Raw genomic sequence first — 19,304 nt, 5'->3', positions numbered from 1 at the left:
TGAAATTGTACCTTTTGATCAGCTGAGAAACATTTTCAAAATGCTTTCCATTTGATAGATCATGACCAACAAGGAATTGACCTCTGCACCTATGCAGACGGACAATAGAGGTACGACTGCTGAATCCTGCACAAATGCACTTTATAAGCACTGACACAAGTGCATGGATCATGCTATGCCTAACAGAACCAAGATGCTATCCTCCAAAAAAAAAGGAAGCCAAGCTGGTGGTCCCCTGCCATAAACAAACTCTACAACAGAAGAAGGAAACTTGCAAAAAAGAGTAAAATCCCATGATTGGAGGAATTCCCTGGTCAGCCTCAGTAAGAAGTTGAGATCCCTCATAAAATCCTCCAAAGCTAGTTACGAAAACAAAATCATCACTGATTCTAAAGACAACCACAAAGCATTATATAGCAATGTCAAGAATCTCAATGGCAACACTCAGATCTGCTCTGAGTTACAGCACAATGGCATTAAATATACAGAACCAACTGATACTGCCAACATCCTATCAGATAGGTTCAGTGCTAACTTTACCCCCCTCTCACCCCCTAAAGGGCCCATCTCTATACTGGAAGAATGCAAAGTTCCTGTAATCACGGTTTCATAGGTAAAAACACAATCTCCAAAGCCGAGAACACAGCATCCATGGGACCTGACAACATCCCAGGCTGCGTTCTACATGAACTACAGAAAGAACTGGCACCCCACCTAAGCACCATGTTCAATCATAGCCTCACCTGAGGCTTTGGGCCCACTGAATGGCGCACAGTAATGGTTATCCCATTCCACAAAGGGGGAGCCACCATGGACTCTGGGAACTACCGCCCCATTAACCTAATGAGCCTGATCTGCAAGGCCATGAAATGTATCATCAAGGAACTTATAAACAAAGACATTGGTAATCTCCAAACTCTGGACCCCACCCAGTTCAGGTTTGTAAAAGGCAGATCATGTCTCCTAAACCTGATAGACTTCTTTGAAGCAGTCACCAAAGCCATAGATGGGGGTAAGGTGGTTCACACAGCCTATCTAGATCTTGCCAAGGCTTTTGACACCATCTTCCACTCTGGAATTATAGATAAACCCACTAAACTAGGTATAAATCTCTATGTCACAAGATGGGTTGCCAACTGGCTCACTGACAGAGTCCACACTGTGAAAGTAGCAAACTCCAAATCCGACTTCAGACCAGTGACAAGTGCAGTACTACAGGATTCAGTCCTGGGTTCTCTCCTGTTTGGTATCTACTTTTCTGAAGTGCAGGCTAACACAGTAGGTCTTTGGCTAACAAAGTTTGCAGATGGCTGCAAACTAGAAGCCATAATTGAAACTCCTAATGATGTGGACATCCTACAAAAGGGCCTCACTGAGACAGATGCCTGATGTCAAAGCCATGGCCTCAAGCTCAATGCCAAAAAGTGCATTGTCATCCCCTGTGGTAAAAACTATTTACCCATGAGCTACCACATAGGTGGCAGTTTACTTAACACTGAAAGTGTGATAAGAGACCTTGGGACACAGGTGGACAGTAGTCTTTTCTTTGAAAATCGCATTGCCACAGTAGTCAGGAAATCCTTCTACATGGCACACCTCATCACAAAAGGTTTCTCATTCAGAAAAATAGAGGTCATTGTTCCCCTCTACTTGTCACTCATTAGACCCATTATAGAGTACAATGCCCCTTTTGGTATGTACCTCACAAGACATCTACAACAACTGGAAAGGCCGCATAAATACCTCACAAAGAGGATTATCTGCCACAAACAGATGCCCTAGCAGACTGTCTCAAAAATCTCCAGCTTTACTCCATTGCATATCACCTACTCAGAGGCGATCTCTGCATAACATATAAAGCTATGCCAAACCCAGACCTGTTGGACATGCTCCACTTAAAGAAATCCCAATACCTCAGAGCTACATGCTCTAGGGACCTAAACCTTGTCACCACAATAAACAGAACATGCTGGAGTGATAGATTCCTGTCCCAGAGACTTCCCATACTTTGGAACAAACTACCTATCTATATCAAACAGAGCTCCTCATTAGCACACTTCAAGAAAAATTTTGATGATTCGATGGGAAATAGGAAATTCACCCCGGGGATCACCTCTGTGGCTCTGCTTGACAGGGGCACAGGAAAATAATTTTCTTGGGTGGTGAATGCCAGAGTACCTTTTTGGCTAGGCTTATATAGGCCCTAGGGCCAATAGCCTTGTACCTTCCTATGAACCTATGAAGCTATGAACACACCTGAAAACTTTCAACCAGCTGTGTACTTGATCTAACAAATGGAATCCATATATGTGTGTATACGTATATATATATATATATATATATATATATATATATATATATATATATATATATATATATATATATATATATATATATATATATATATATATATATATATATATATATATATATATATATATATATATATATATATATATATATATATATATATATATGTATATATATATATATTTATATATATATATATATATATATATATATATATATATATATATATATATATATATATATATATATATTATATATATATATATATATATATATATATATATATGGGTCTACTACTAATGACCGAAACGACGATTCCCCGACAGAAAACTCACCGACGCCAGATGACCGACAGGTAAGTGTACCGACAGGGTGATTTGCCGACAGCGGAAAGACTGACAAGGGAATGTGCGATCGTGACGCGGTAAGTGTGCGATGGTGACGGAGTTAGGAGCGGTCAGGTAAGTGCTCGAGATTGTGGGATGTCGGGTTAGGCTGTGGGAAAGGTGAGTGTGTGTTCGTGTCGGAGGTATGGTTCGGGTAAGGTAAGTGTGTGCTAGTGAGGGACTGTAGTTTAGGGACGGGTTAAGTGAGTTAGGGTTAGGGTGCAGGTAGGTGATGTGTGCGTTAGTGTCGGAGCTTGGGCTAGGGGTGGGTTAAGTGAGTTAGGGTTAGGGTGCAGGTAGGTGATGTGTGCGTTAGTGTCGGAGCTTGGGCTAGGGGTGGGTTAAGTGAGTTAGGGTTAGGGTGCAGGTAGGTGATGTGTGCGTTAGTGTCGGAGCTTGGGCTAGGGTGGGTTAAGTGAGTTAGGGTTAGGGTGCAGGTAGGTGAAGTGTGCGATAGTGTCGGACCTTAGGGTTAGGGTTTGGGTCAGGGCTAGTGTGTATGCTATGTAGTGTCGCGTGTTGTTTACGTTCCGTGTGTCGGTGTAATGGTGTTCGGTGTTTTGCGTTGTCGGGTTTGTGTCGGGTTTGTGTGTTGTCGGTTATTTGGCGTCGGTGAGTTTTGTGTCGGGGAATCGTCGTGTCGGTGTTTAGTAGTAGACCCATATATATATATATATATATATATATATATTATATATTTATATATAGGTTCATAGGTTCATAGGTAGGTACTAGGCTATCGGCCCAAGGGCCTACATAAACCTAGCCAGCAAGGTACCATAGCTTACACCACCCAAGAAAGTTATTTTCTTGTGCCACTGTCCAGCAGAGACACAAAAGTGATCCCCGGGGTATATTTCCTATTTTCCATCCACTCATCAAGATTTTTCTTGAAGAGTGCTAATGAAGAACTTTGCTTGACATAGATGAGTAGCTTGTTCCAGAGTATAGGAAGTCTCTGGGACAGGAATCTATCCCTCCAGCATGTCCTGTTTATTATGGTGATAAGATTTAGGTCCCTAGAGTGTGTAGCTTGGAGGGATTGGGATTTCTTTAGGTGTAGCATGTCCAACAGCTCTGGGTTTGACATAGCTTTATATGTTAGGCAGAGATCACCTTGGAGTAAGCGATATGCTACAGAGTAAAGTTGGAGTTTTTTGAGGTGGTCAGTGTAGGGCATTTGTTTGAGGCAAGTAATCCTCTTTGTGAGGTACTTCTGTGGCCTTTCCAGCTGCTGCAGATGTCTTGTGAGGTACATTCCAAAAGGGACGTTGTACTCTATAATGGGTCTAATAAGTGATGAGTAGAGAGGAACAATGACCTCTTTTTTCCTGGATGAGAACCCTTTTAATATTGAGGTGTGCCACGTAGAAGGACTTCCTGACTACTGTGGCAATGTGACTATCAAAGCAGACTACTGTCCACCTGGGTCCCAAGGTCTCTTATCACACATTCGGTGTTAAGTAGATTGCTGCCTATGTGGTAGTTCATGGGTACAGAGTTTTTACCAAAGGGGATGACACTGCACTTTTTGGCAATGAGCTTGAGGCCATGGCTCTGACACCAGGCATCTGTCTCAGTGAGGCCCTTCTGTAGGATGTCCACATCATTTGGCGATTTGACTATGGCTGCTAGTTTGCAGTCATCTGCAAACTTCGTTAGCCAGAGGCCATCTGTGTTAGCCTGTACTTCAGAGAAGTAGATCCCAGAAAGGAGAGGTCCTAGGATGGAACCCTGTGGTACTCCACTTGTCACTGCTTTGAGGTCAGATTTGGAGTCTGCAACTTTTACAGTGTGGGTTCTGTCAGTGAGCCAGTTGGCAACCCATCTTGTGATGTAGGGATTTATACCTAGTTTAGTGAGTTTAGCTATAATTCCAGAATGGGGGATGGTGTCAAAAGCCTTGGCGAGGTCAAGATAGGCTGTGTGAACCACCTTACCCTCATCCACGGCTTTGGTGACTGCCTCAAAGAAGTCAATCAGGTTCAGGAGGCATGATCTGCCTTTCACAGACCCGAACTGGGTGGGATGCAGAGTTTGGAGGTTACCAATGTCTTTGTTTATGAGTTCCATGATGATACTTTCCATGGCCTTGCAGACCAGGCTCATCAGGCTAATAGGTCTATAGTTCCTGGGATCAGTGGTGGCTCCCCCTTTGTGGAGTGGGATATATATGTATGTATATCTATACAGGCAGATATGATAGATATATGTGTGTCTGTGTACTAGTGATTATATTATGTCGTAAATGCTCAGACTCTCAAAACAACATAAAAAATACTGAACTTAAAAGACTAAAAATATGTAAAAAGTAAAACAACCTGTACCCACACAGTTCCTGAAACTTAATACATCAACTCTGAGATAGCACTACAGTGGGGAAAGGGCAAACTCCGAGTGTCCAGTATACCATGATCCTGCACAAGAAAACACTAGCAAAATTCAAAAGTGACCTTTCATACTATGTTGCCTGTATTTTTAGCATTTGAATAAATGAAAGTTCACGAACTTGACAGGAATACGCAGATAGACAGATAGATAGATAGATAGATAGATAGATAGATAGATAGATAGATAGATAGATAGATAGATAGATAGAGGAAAATTAAATCGGTATAAATATGAATGGATATACACTTATTCAATAAAAGCTATTTATTATTGCAGACCATTAGCACTGACTGAAAAGACCACTCAGCATACCTACGGTAAATTCTGCATTACATATATAAAGCAGGTCAACAGTTGTACTTAAATAAAATGACCATGGCTGCTAAAATAACAAAAATGAAAACTTCCATTTGCTCCAGTAATGTTCGACTTAATATAAAAATCCCCTTTCACATTAAAATATATAAAATCTTATGTACATTTGCTTCATATTAAAACATGCACCACTAAGAGTACCTATTACGAAAATACATCCATAAGGATGCCCATTCTGAAGTACACACGTACATAGAACATTCTAATCTGGCTCAGGTAGTGAAAGCACATGAAAACAATTTTAAGTGCCACTATTTAATAACATTACTTAGAAAATGTAATAATTTCTTTTAAATACTGTCACTTATAATAGCAATAAATCATTTATCAGGAGTGGATAATATATGCTTACTCATGCATTCATAGGTAGTTACTAGGTTTGCAGTCCAGGGAACAACCGATAAGTCTAGACCAAATTCCTAATTGCATGAAAGCACAATCTGGTTATGTGATTTGCTCAGGGGTGCAATGTAGGCAATCACACTCAGCAAATGCACATTGAGGGAATAAAACCCCATACCAGAGGAAGAAAATCTTTAACAGCTTATAGCCTTATTAATCTGTGCTAAGTACCAGACTGGATGGTATTGTTTAACCATTCAGGCATCTTCCTTATGACCAAAACACCAGCCCTGGGTAAATCCCCTGTATTATCCACTGCTGAGTACATAATATCTCTCTCTATATATCTGGCTAGCTAGCTATTTATATGTAGAACGTGCCTGTATGAAAAGCACACCCCATGCAAATATAAAGTCTAACAGTTAAAGTACAATGTTAAGCACTGCATTTTATGTCTGAAAATATTTCAGTGAAAAAACATAACTGAAATGTAATGGCTTTCAGAATATAAGGTAATCCTGTAGTGCCAGATTGTGTCAAGTTGAAAGGAATAAACATTTTAAAAAATGAATATGGCATAAAACTCTTGGTATGCTTGTCTGATGACAAAATGTGAGCATAATTTTCCCTAATACTACATTTTTTAGAAAAATAAATAGTATGTTCTGGATGAATGGGAATACAGCTAAGGAAACAGTGAATGTTTAACTTAGATTACCTGAGAAAATACAGAAGCATAACACCCTAGAAGCAAGCGCAGTGGCTGTGATTCCCTTTATTGCAGAGGCTGTCATTACTGAAGTGCAGCCATTACTGCTTTCTCCCCTTCACTTAGCCAGATGCAGGGTATTGCCATGGAGAAGCAACAAATCTGTAAACAGATAATTAATCAGTAGTGCTGTGTAAAGAATGTCACATTGTTGGTGCTATGTGCCATGGTCTTTTTTACTCATTGCCATGGCGGTAAGGATTATTTTTCTAATTGGAGAAAAATGATATTTTCCAGTTTGCAAAGTGGTGGATGATGTAGTTTTCCTATTTATGTATGTATATGTGTGTGACTATGTTTGAATGTGTGTGAATGCCTGGGGGGGGGGGGGGACTGACTATGTATTCAGAGAATACTGCAGGTCCATCTACTTACCTCTTAATTTCCACTAAACATTTAAAAGACACCACAACATTTTTTACCCTTGTTTCCTAAAAGTAACTCAGTTTGCCACATCCTATCTTATTTTTTGGTTCGCCGTTTAACATGTAGCCTTTAGACACTCTTATTACAGTCACTTGTTTATTGCCTTTTGAGGGAACCACTTTTGAATTCTCTATTGTGCTATTAATGTTTTTCATAAAGTAACATAGATCACTGTTCAGGATACATAACTGAAGACATTACATAGTGCATTGTTGGCTGACTAGACACATAGGAATATGATTCACAGATATCCAAGGATGTTTTACAAATAAAGTCTAAACTGCTTATGGGTTTCAATATGTAAATGTGCAAATTCAGTCTCTACGTTAAACCCTTAATTAGCACATCTAAATAGTAAATGTCTCAAAGTAAGTACAGTGTTGTTATACTCTATTACAGTATAGTATGCACTGTTTCACAGTGAAGAATCATATATGACCAATAAAGTTTTAAAGAATAATTACACACTAAACACATTTCCTCTTCCCAAAGTGCATGTTATTCCCTACAGAATTATATTAGACTACACCACTAAGCAAAGCATGAATTAGTTAGTTCTCCGCTTTTCCACATGTATGTATTACACATAAATTCTTCCATAATGTATAAGGTGCATTTGGATGAAAATGTGTGACACTTTCTTTAGGAATTTTAACTTTACATAGCAAGGTGGCTGAATTTTTTTCTTCTTTCCCTTCCAATGGGATCATAAACTAACTGTGTATCTAAGAATTCACATTTCTTTTATTTATTGTTTATTTATTGACATTCATTTATCAGGAAAGTCTGACTGGGTCACAAAAGCCCATTTTCAGTGTAGGTTTGGGGAGAAATGCTCCACTTAACAGAGAAAATAAAAAAAATCGAATATATTACATAAGAAACAGCTGAAAACTATAAATTACAAAAATATTCAGCAGTATTGTAAGACATAGAGGTATACTAAAAATAAGTTGCAAAGAGAGCAATAAGGAAAAGCAAAGATAAGCACTACATACAATTCTGGAAAGCATCCTTTTGGTAGTTCACAGTCGTAATAAGTAAAAGTCATGTGTTTAGTTCAATAGTAAATATAAACTGGGAGAGAGATTAGGACAGATTAGTATAAATGTGAGGATGAGGTGAAAGGAAAAGGTTATGTAAAGTGGTAGAGAGGGTAGAATAACCAGATGTAGATGAGGAAGTAGAAATGGGTAGATAATTTGTGCACTGGCATTCACACCTGCCTTGTTGCACAAACACGATGACCACAAATCTGTATTTTTTAAGGATTTCCAGCTATTTTACAGTATATGAGAGAAAACTGAAAATGGAATATCAAGAGTCAGGAAATGTGGTATCCCTCAGAATAAGAGATAGTGATGAACCCTTGTATCTCACTAATTACATGCTTTACAGAACAATCTTTTCTAAGCATTATTTTGTAAAATTGAAAAATACACCTGGGGATTCAATAAAGTTCATGTAGGCTTTGTGCATAGCCTACATGGAGTTTAAACGTCTGTGCGGTGAGCAGCAACGCTAATTGCATATATGCCGAGCACTGTGTTTAAACATAAATAAGTGCAGTTTATGGCCAGCAACAGTGTTGCTGGCCAGAAAACTGTGTAAAGCAACATGGACAGAAGCAGACATAAAAACCTGTTTACCTATGTGCAAACTAGGTCTGTGTGTTTGCGCAAAATGCTACAAGGTTTATCAGGTCATTGATAAAGCAATGTATATATTTCGAACACAGTATATGAAAGTGTATACAGTGCAGAGAATTGTGGAAACCTGTTTCAAGCATACTGAACAAAAGTTTTGTAAATGAGCAGTAAAGGTACATAGAGTACATTATAAATAAACAGTCAGGGGAAGTGTGTGTATTGAATATGGACACACAGATGAATTGCAGGAATGAACACAGAGAAAGAGGATAGGTGAAACATGATAATAATGTACAGCTGATAAGGGCATGTCAACGAATACAGTTGTAGCATGAATACTAATCATGCATTGACATGATACAGTGTGGACTGCACAGTTATTATATAATAGAATGTACCATCACCCAGGGTGATGCCACAATATAAACAAAACATTATCGACTTCAACAATTAGCTTAGCTTCTGGTGTCAGTTGAGGGGGATTCAGTATCTCTCAGCCTGGGATGAGATGGTCAACAGACCACTCTGGTTTGCCAGAGATGGTCTGCACTTGTGTCTTCTAGGCTGTTGGATACTGGGAAAAACTGCTTGCCTCCCCTGTAGTGCCTTTTTTACGAAATGTCAAAGCAGCAAAAGTTCTGCGGTAAAAAAAATCCACTGGAGGCAAACTCAAGGTACTGCTGCATGATACTAGGGGTTTAAACATGAAGCTGCAGCAGAACAAATTGCCAACTTGCTAGCTGACAGATTTGGTGCAAACTTCATCCCCCCGGCCTCACAGACCATACTCCAAAGCATACCTGGCAGCAGTCCTCTGCCTAGTATCTCTAGAGATCAGGTTATATCTGCCCTCTCCAAGGCTAAAAACATGGCCTTAATGGTACCAGATTACATCCCAAGTTGCTTACTGAGCAATCTAAAACAGGACCTAGCAGACCAACTTAGCATTGTCTTTAACCATGGCCTGAGAACTGGCTTTGTTCCAGTGGAGTGGAGTGGAGAACAGCAACAGTAATCACCTTGCATAAAGTGGGGCCATCAACTGATCCTGGAAAGTATAGACCCATAAGTCTAACATTATATCATCTGCAAGGCCATGAAAAGAATCATCATGGACCTTATCAACAGGGACATAGGTGACCTTCAAACTCTAGACCCAAACCAATTTGGCTTTAATTAGGGTAGATCAGCATGCTTATTAAACCTAGTAGACTTCTTAGAAAAAGTCACCAAAATCCTGGATGAAGATAAAAAAGTGCATACCAGCTATCTTGACCTGCCAAGGTTTTTGACAGAATCCCCACTCAGGTATCATTGAGAAACTCTTCCGGCTGTGGATTAGAGTCCAAATGGGAGATGAAAGGTCAGTAAGTAAAGGAGAGTAAAGGAGAGTAGTAGTGCTGAAATTGAATTCATCCTCAAGTCTTGGTGAGTACCTTCATGAGGTGGATCCTGTTTTTCACAAAATCTCACCAAGGCAACACTGATATGTAGACTGTATTTGTATAGCATACATCATAAACAGAATAGGTCAAAAACTAAAAAAGATAACTGGGTACACAAGACCCAGGATAAAAATGTGCCCAATCCTGGTAGGTGCACTGGTACCATGATTGGAAAACATGACAGTGTAGAATCCTCAAGATGTGGAAACATTCCTACAATGGGGCCAGGCCAGGCCCAGGGGGGGGATTGCCCCCCTGTTGTAGAAGGAAGTAGTAGTCCACAGAAATCACAAAAATTGATATGCCAAAGAAGAGCCATAAAGACAATAGAGTAGACTATTGAGGATAAGAAAGAATTATGTATTGTTGCTATTATGCAAAAAGCCCAGAATTTCCAGACACAAGATATACAAAAAATTAAGAGATAAGTTAGAGGAAAGAAAATTACTTTCGCAAGAAAAACTGTCAGAAGCTTCAAATAAAAATTTGGGGTTATTAATACAACAGATTTTTGAAAAACAGTATATAGATCAAGAAACTTTGATCTATTTGGAAAAGAAGCATCTGAAGAAGTACGGAAATGTAAACAACTAGATATTTTTGGAAAACAAAAAAATAAAATATGGACATGGGAAAGAAAGTGAGATTTGATATGGTTCAATATTTATGCAAAGGCAAAAGCCAAATTAATCAACTTAAAGAAGGCAGCCAGAAAGATATTCAAAGAGAAATATACAGAGAGGCATCCAGATATGGAAATTTTCACAATAAATAAAATACGATCACAAAGAGGAAATGTAGGAAAGAAGATTAGTAAAGTGGAAGTTAAAAAAATAGAAGTTGAATTATGGAATGCCTGCAAAGTAAAGGATTTGATGCAGAAGGTCTAACACAGGTTGCATCATATCATGCTGGAATAATTCCCCAAAGTATGGAGAAATAGGAAGATCGGGAGTCATCTAAATAATAAATATGGACATGGGAAAGAAAAAGAGATTTAATATGGGTTAATATCTATGCAAAGGAGAAAGCAAAACTAATCAATACAAAAAGAGCACCAAAGATATTTGAAGACAAATACAGGCAAAGGAATCCAGACATGGAACACTTTACAATACAAAAAATAAGAAGACAAAGAGGAAAAGGAGATCAGTAATGGAGAAGATGAAGAAACAGAAACTGAGGTCATGAAGTACCTTCAAAGTGAAAGACTCAGTGTAGAAAATCTAATTCAGAAAGCACCACAACAGGACAGAGCAATGGGACTCCAAATTAAGGGGAAACCAGTGGAATGGGAAGCAAGCAGTCAGGTAGCATATGAAGATATTTTGGAGCCTGTGAAGGCTGCTTACCTAGCTAGATAGAATTTTGCAGATAATTCTCTCATTTGTAAATATTAATATAAGCCACAGACTTGTTCTCTTAAATGTAAGAAAATTGTGTTAAATGTTTAACGTCAAAAATGTAACAACAGTGTACTCTGCTGGAAGAAAGCTGATAAGTCAAGCATTGTATGACTGCTTGATCTCAAACTCGGAGCCGTGATGTCTGGACCAACAGATACTTTCTATTATTTTGAGACCAGAGTTAATTGCTAGATTTTACATATATAATATCTTTAATTGCTGTGGTTTCCTGACCAAGTACAAGATCAAAGATATGTTAAACTCTGAGTTTCTGTTAGCCTGGGAACCAGAGAAGAATGATGTAATCTTAAATGAGTCAGCAGTGATGTATTATTAATTTAAAAATACTGTCTCAGAGAGAGAGAGTGAGAGAGAGCATTTTGAATTTTGTCTAAAGCTGACAACAACTCACCATACTCTGCTTTTGCTGTATATGTAAGTTTATTTATAACTGTGATTACTCTTAGGAAAAGATAGAAAATAATAAGTTTCATTTACCTGTTTTCTATATTTATGTCAGAACTATGCCAGCTTGCACTGCATGAGAATTGTATTTACTACTGCTTTTGCTACTTTTCTGAAAAAAAAAAATTAATCTGCTTTTACTGTACTTGTGTTTCTTCCTACTTTATTTTGCTTTTGCGTCATCTTAAAAGTACTCATTTGTATTTATTACTGCTTGGTGTAACTCATTCTAAGCCTTTTAAGTTTAAACACTTGGGCTTCAGACCAGTTGTTTTACATTAAGAGGGGTTGTGGTCTGCACTGTAGTGGCAGAACAGGTAGCTTACATCCTTCTAAGTTGGGAACTGCTGATTGAGGGCTCAGTGTCTGTTATTCTAAAAGTGTATTAATTCTGGTTTAAGCACTTGGGCTTTCAGGCCAGTTATTTTACATTAAGAGGGTTTGTGGTCTGCACTCTTGTGGGAGGAGAGGCTGGACTCTGCCCTTCTGAGCTGGGAATTTCTGGTTAAAGGCTTATAGTGCCTGCATATTTGAACTGTTTCTTACTGAAATTGGTACACCTTGTTTGCTGTAGCATAGACTAGATCCAGGACTGCTGAGTCTAGCTTTGTTTGTATGCTTGTTTGCTTGTTATTTCCCTGGAATGCTAATTCCACCTAAAACGCGGCTTCTCAGCGCTTCTGTGGATCCCTAGTGATATCTCCATTGCTTACTGTACTTATTTCCTTGATTCACTTGAACGAAAGTTACTGCTTGTCGTTTTTGCATTTAATTTACCTGTAACACATTGCATTTAAGTTACCTGGCACTTGCTCACTAAAGCAATTATATAAGTCAGCACTAAAAATTAAAAGCACTACACCCTCACTCCCCATTGGCCCTTGTTTTCAATTATAAAGGAATTCCCAATATTATTCTAGCATGTCCAAAGGTCAGTTGTCAATCTCCTCTCCGGTCCAGCTGGTGAATCTGGGAATCTTGAGGCAATGTTACAGCTGCCTCATGTACAAAGACAACCCTCTCCTCCTCCCAACAAATTCCAACACATGTGAGAGATGCAACCATATAGCCAAACTGGAGGCTAAGCTCTCTCAACTCAGTACTGGCATAACCAGTCAAGAGGAGAAGGAAATCACACTCACTACAATTCCAGTCTCACATAGACCTACCACGACAGCAAACCAAACACATAATCACACAAAAACATACTCAGAGGCTCTAAATAAAGATCTGCCTAAGCAGCAGAGACCTCCAAAGCAGACACCCAAGCAACCGCTAACCCAAAACAAAACACGTGCAACACATATCTCACAAAGCCAGTGTGCCGAACAGTCACAGCCCTTAAGGCTAAACAACAAACCTGATACACTTGTAATAGGTGACTCTATCGTCAGGCACACTGACGTCCTGCTCACCAGGCTGAACATGAAGAAGGTCATGGTGAGCAGCCTGTCGGGCGCTAGGATCCGCCACATAACACAAGCACTCAGGTCACTCCAAGGCAAGTACAACTATGACTCAGTCATTGTCCATGCCGGTGTGAATGACCTGAGATGTACCTCCCTGGACTACATGAAAAGAGACATAGAGGAGCTCTCTGAGCATGTAGCCCAGGCCGGTATGACCCTGACCTTGAGTAGCATCTTACGCTCACCAAGAATGATGCCACAATATAAAGACAAGATGATCAATTTCAACAATTGGCTTAAGTACTGGTGCCATTCAAAGGGGATCCAATGCCTGTCAGCCTGGGATGATATGCTCGACAAGCCACGATGCTTCGCTAGGGATGGCTTGCACCTGTCACCTCTGGGCTTTCGGATATTGGCAAAGGCTCTTGCTACCCCCATAGTGCCTTTTTTAGGCAAGGCTCAAAAGACAAAACCAACTCCATAGGTATCACAAGGGATAAGAAACTAAGAGTAATGCTACTCAACGCCAGAAGTCTAACCTCAAGATGCACACACTCGAAACTCTCCTTAGCATGGAGAACATCGATATCTGTGCAGTAACAGAAACCTGGTTCAAGGATCCCGAGAGCACCGCAGCACTACCAGGTTATACCTCATACCATGCTTTTTGGCCCCAAAACTTGGACCGAACCACAAAAGGAGGGGGAGTATCGATATTCATCAAAGATACCCACACCTCCAGGTTGGTGGCAAAGTACGAAGCATCAGAGACTATCCATGTGCAACTAACAGTGGGTAAAACTGCCTTCCAGTTTATAGCCTGCTACAGACCACCCTCCCAAACCCAGGAACCCCACTTGGCCTTCCTGAGAACACTGGAAAATATGAAGGTCTCTCCAAACACCATTATATTGGGCGACTTCAACTACCCAAACATAGACTGGGAGCATTACTCTAGCTCCAACACCCTAGCCCAAAGGTTCCTAGAATTCATAAACTCAAATGCTATGGAACAACTTGTTACCACTCCCACAAGAGGGGAAAATATACTGGACCTGATCATCACCAACATGGGGACTATATACTCCAGACCAGAAGTGTATCCCTCACTGGTAAGATCAGACCATAAACTGATCTCACTGGATATTCACATCCCGACCCCACCCCCTGACCAGAAAACCACAGTGAAAAACTTCTCTAAAGCAAATTTCACACTCCTCAAAACTGATGTGGAATCCTTCAAAGCCCTCGGGCCTGTGGAAAATACGGCCCAGACCGCAGAATCCTTTATAAATGCATTCTATGAACACCTTCAGGAATGCATGGATCATGCAATCCAAAATAAAACCAATACCCAATCTTCCAAAGGCAGACGTCCTCTCTGGTGGACCCCAGCCATAAACAAACTATACAATAGAAGGAGGACGCTACTACATGATAGTGCAAAATCCCAAAAAGGGAAGGCATCTCTGATCAGTATTAGCAAAAAACTAAGGGCACTCATAAAATCGTCTAAGGCCAGCTTCGAGAGAAAAATTGCACAGGACACTAAGGATAATCACAAGGCTTTCTTTAGTTATATTAGGAACCTGGGTGGGAATTCTCAGATATGCTCAGAATTAGTCCAAAATGACAAAAAATACACCAAACCCACAGACATTGTCAACATCCTAGCTGACAGGTTCAGTGCAAACTTCTCCTCCCCCTCCCCACCAAAAGGGCAAATATCTATCCCAGCAGAGTGCTGCCCCCCTGACATCTCAGATGCTCAGGTAAGAGCTGCCCTCTCCAAAGCAAAATACACAGCATCAATGGGACCAGACGGTGTCCCGGGCTGCGTCCTACATGAACTCCAAGAAGAGCTAAACCCAAACATAAAACTACTGTTCAATCTCAACCTTACTACAGGATATGTACCCAAAGAGTGGCGTACAGCAACAGTGGTCCCTCTCCATAAAGGTAGTGCCTCAACAGACCCTGGAAACTATCCCCCCATAAGCCTGACTAGCTTGGTCTGCAAAGCTATGGAAAGGATAATCATGGACCTGATAAATAAAGATATTGGGGACCTACAGACACTGGATCCTACCCAGTTCAGCTTTGTTAAGGGCAGATCCTGCCTCTTAAACCTGGTCAACTTCTTTGAAACAGTCACCAAGGCCATTGACGAAGGGAAGGTGGTCCATACAGCCTACCTGGACCTCGCAAAAGCCTTCGATACAATACCCTACTTGGGCATTATAGATAAGCTCTCCAGATTAAATATAAACCCCTATGTCACTAGATGGGTTGCAAACTGGCTCAAGGACAGAACCCACATGGTTAGAATTGCTGGAGCCATGTCAGACTCCAAACCAGTTACAAGTGGCGTCCCACAAGGCTCAGTCCTGGGACCTCTCTTGTTCGGTATATATTTCTCGGAGGTACAAGCCAACACAGAAGGACTGTGGCTGACCAAGTTCACAGATGACTGCAAACTGGGCACCATAATCGACTCTCCAGCCAACACAAGCATCCTCCAAAAGGGCCTCATAGAAACAGACAACTGGTGCCAGAGCCATGGCCTCCAGCTAAACGCCAAAAAGTGTATAGTCATCCCCTTTGGCAAAAACAAAGTGCCCACAAATTACCACATAGGTGGTAATCCATTAACTACAGAAGAAGTAATTAGGGACCTGGGGACCCAAGTTGATAGCAATCTCTCATTTGACAACCATGTGGCCAAAGTGGTTAGAAAAACATTTTATATAGCCCAACTAATCATGAAGGGATTCACATCTAGATCACGGGAGGTCATCGTGCCTCTTTACTCATCCCTCATCAGGCCCATAATTAAGTACAATGCCCCTTTTGGGATGTACCTTACCAGACACCTGCAGCAACTGGAAAGACCCCAAAAGTACCTCACCAAGAGGATCAAAGGGCTCAAACAGATGCCATATGCTGCCCAGTTAAAGAAACTCCAGCTCTACTCAGTGGCATACCGCCTGCTCATAGGCGACCTGTGCCTGACGTATAAAGCCATGTCCAACCCAGAATTAAGGGGCATGCTGCACATCAAAAAATCCAAATCCCATCGAGCTACACGCTCGAGAGACTTGAACCTCAGCACTGAAATAAATAGGACATGCTGGAGGGACAGATTCATAACCCAGAGGCTCCCTTCACTCTGGAATAAAATCCCAGTCCAGGTTAGGCAGAATCCCTCATTGACTCTCTTCAAGAGGAATCTTGATGAGTGGATGGGAGATCGTAGGTTTACCCTGGGTATCACTTCTGTGTCACTCTTAGACAGAGGCACAGTATACTAACCTCGAAAAAGGGCATAGCAAAATTAATTTAAAATGGGTGGCAAAAGCCAAACATACACTGGCTAGGCTTATAAATGCCCTAGGGCAGATAGCCTAGTATGAACCTATGAACCTATGAACTATTCTACAGTATTGTTTTAAGCATTTTCCTGTGATGTCTGAACTCTTAATTAGCACTGTGTAGTAAGACGTATTGTCTTGTGTTTTTATTATTTATTATTAAATATTTTTAAACCTTTCAACTGTGGCTGTTTTGTATAGAGATAAGTTAAGCTCTAGAGTACATTGCATGTACATAGTGATACTGTACAAAGCCACTCCAATATGTCTTAAACATTCTGGTCACACTTACTAACTGGATAATAATATTGCACAGTAATAATTGGACACCCTTTGGGAAGAGGCTTATTGGTAGCTGATAAAACGTGGTTCTGGTGGCAGTGGATTACTACCTTATAGCCTAGACAGAAGGGGACAGCTAGTGAACTTGTACCAGCCTTCCCCAGGAGTATCCGTGTGGTTGTATATAAATCATATCTCAAAGTGTGAGTGTGTGTGTGTGTGTGTATGTGTGTGTGTGTGTGTGTGTGTGTGTGTGTGTGTGTGTGTGTGTGTGTGTGTGTGTGTGTGTGTGTGCGTGTGTCAGCTACTTGGGCAGGGACACAAAGCACTGGTGGGACAGAAGGTGTGTTGGAAGGACTTGGCTTGGAACCCTGGCTAAGGACTCCACTCTATAGCTGTGCCAGTGGAGAGTCTTATTGGGGATCTGGAGAGAAAGGGAGAAACCAGCTCCAGACTGACTGTGATCTCTGTGTGCTCTTAAGGGAAATTGTACTTTACTGTGTGTGTATTTGTTAACCTTCCCAATGTAGACTCCCCTCACTGGTGTTAGTGGTGAGGATTGAGACTCCTTGATTACTGGGCTAGTGCATGGGTGTCACAGAACCTTACACAGAAAACTATCACAAGGGAAGGAACAGGAAACTGTGAAAACTCTGACTCAGTTGATGTTGAAGAGTGATAGGCCAGCGAGTTCTCATATGACAGAGCAATAGATGGCACAAGATGAAATTGAAGAGAATGTGCCACAGGAAGATGTAATAGAACTTTCTATAGAATGCCCACAGGAAATGAAAAAAAATGCACCCTCAGTTTAGAAGAAACCGAGCTAAGAGAGGAGTTGCTTGACTTAACAGAGATAGATAGACACATTAAGATCAATGAAAGAAATAGACTGCAGAAGGTCAATACAACCCAAAAAGTCAGAAGTTTATAAAGCAAATGAACACAGTAATTAGGACTGTCCATAGAGATTCATACAATATAACAGAAGTAAAAAGGTACATTACTGTGCAGCTAAATTAATAAGTGAAAATTTTCTACCACAAGGACACAGGAGAGGTGAAGGAGAGAAAGGGGAGAAATTGAATACCATCATGGAAGTATCAAATAGAGAAAACCATATAGCAACTAAGACAAGAAGTGTCACTATTAGAAGAGTATAGAAGAGGGAACAGATCAACAAAAATACTCAGAAAGATAGACGTGATAAAAGCAATGCACAATATTAGAACAGATCAGGATCTATCATGCACTATTGCAAATAATAAACTAAAAATCTCAGCACAGGTTGAAATAACTTAGAGGATACACAGACAAATACAAAGGAAACGTACAAAATAATCAATGTATTGATGATCCAAAAAAGGTTTATAGAGAATTTGGAAATAAGGTAAAAGGAATTGAAAGACCATCAAAAAAAAAAAGAAATAGAAAATTTTGGAGATGTATCTATGAAGATCCTGTGGAACATAACAAAGATGCTAACTGGATAGAAGAAGTAAAAGAAAGACTAAGATGTTTAAAGGTACAGGATATGAAATGGGATGAAGTAGCAACCAGAAAGATTGAAACAAAATTAAGAAAAGCCTCTAATTGGAAACCCCAGGCACAGATGCAGTACCTAACTTCTGGTTTAAAGTATTAGCATCTTTGCATGAAGATTTGGCCATGAGTAAGTATTATTTATATACGCACCCTGAACAGACACCAACCTGGCTAATAACAGGAAAAACAATGCTCCTACTTAAGAGTGAACCTGCAAGCGACCCTAAAAATTATAGACCGATAACTTGCCTTCCAACGACGTATAAACTATACACTGGAATTGATGCTGACAGAGTTTATAGTCATTTAGAAGAAAACTCAATTATGGCAACAGAACAAATGGCAATAAAAGAAAGTCATATGGAACAAAGGATCATTTGTTGTTAAATAAAGCCATAGTGGAGAACTGTAAAAAGGAGAAGAACTTAAGTATGGCCTGGACTGACTACAAAAAAGCATTTGACAGTACCCCACATTCATGGATAAAAGAGTGCTTAAAAATGTATAAGTTACATGCTACACTGATCAATTAAATTGCAGTGAACATGAAACAGTGGCAGACCACTTTACAATTAAGCCATGATAAAGGACAGCTTATTATTCCAGGGATAAAAATCCAAAGGGGGATATTCCAGGGTGACTCTTTGTCAACATTGCTATTCTGCCTTGCCCTTAATCATAGATTCATAGGTTCATAGGTAGTACTAGGCTATCTGCCCAAAGGCATTTG

The sequence above is a fragment of the Protopterus annectens genome, chromosome 1.part0 (assembly GCF_019279795.1).
Source record: "Protopterus annectens isolate FY-2018-M chromosome 1.part0, PAN1.0, whole genome shotgun sequence".
In the NCBI taxonomy this organism is placed as follows: Eukaryota; Metazoa; Chordata; order Ceratodontiformes; family Protopteridae; genus Protopterus; species Protopterus annectens.
Note: the sequence above shows the minus strand (reverse complement) of the source record.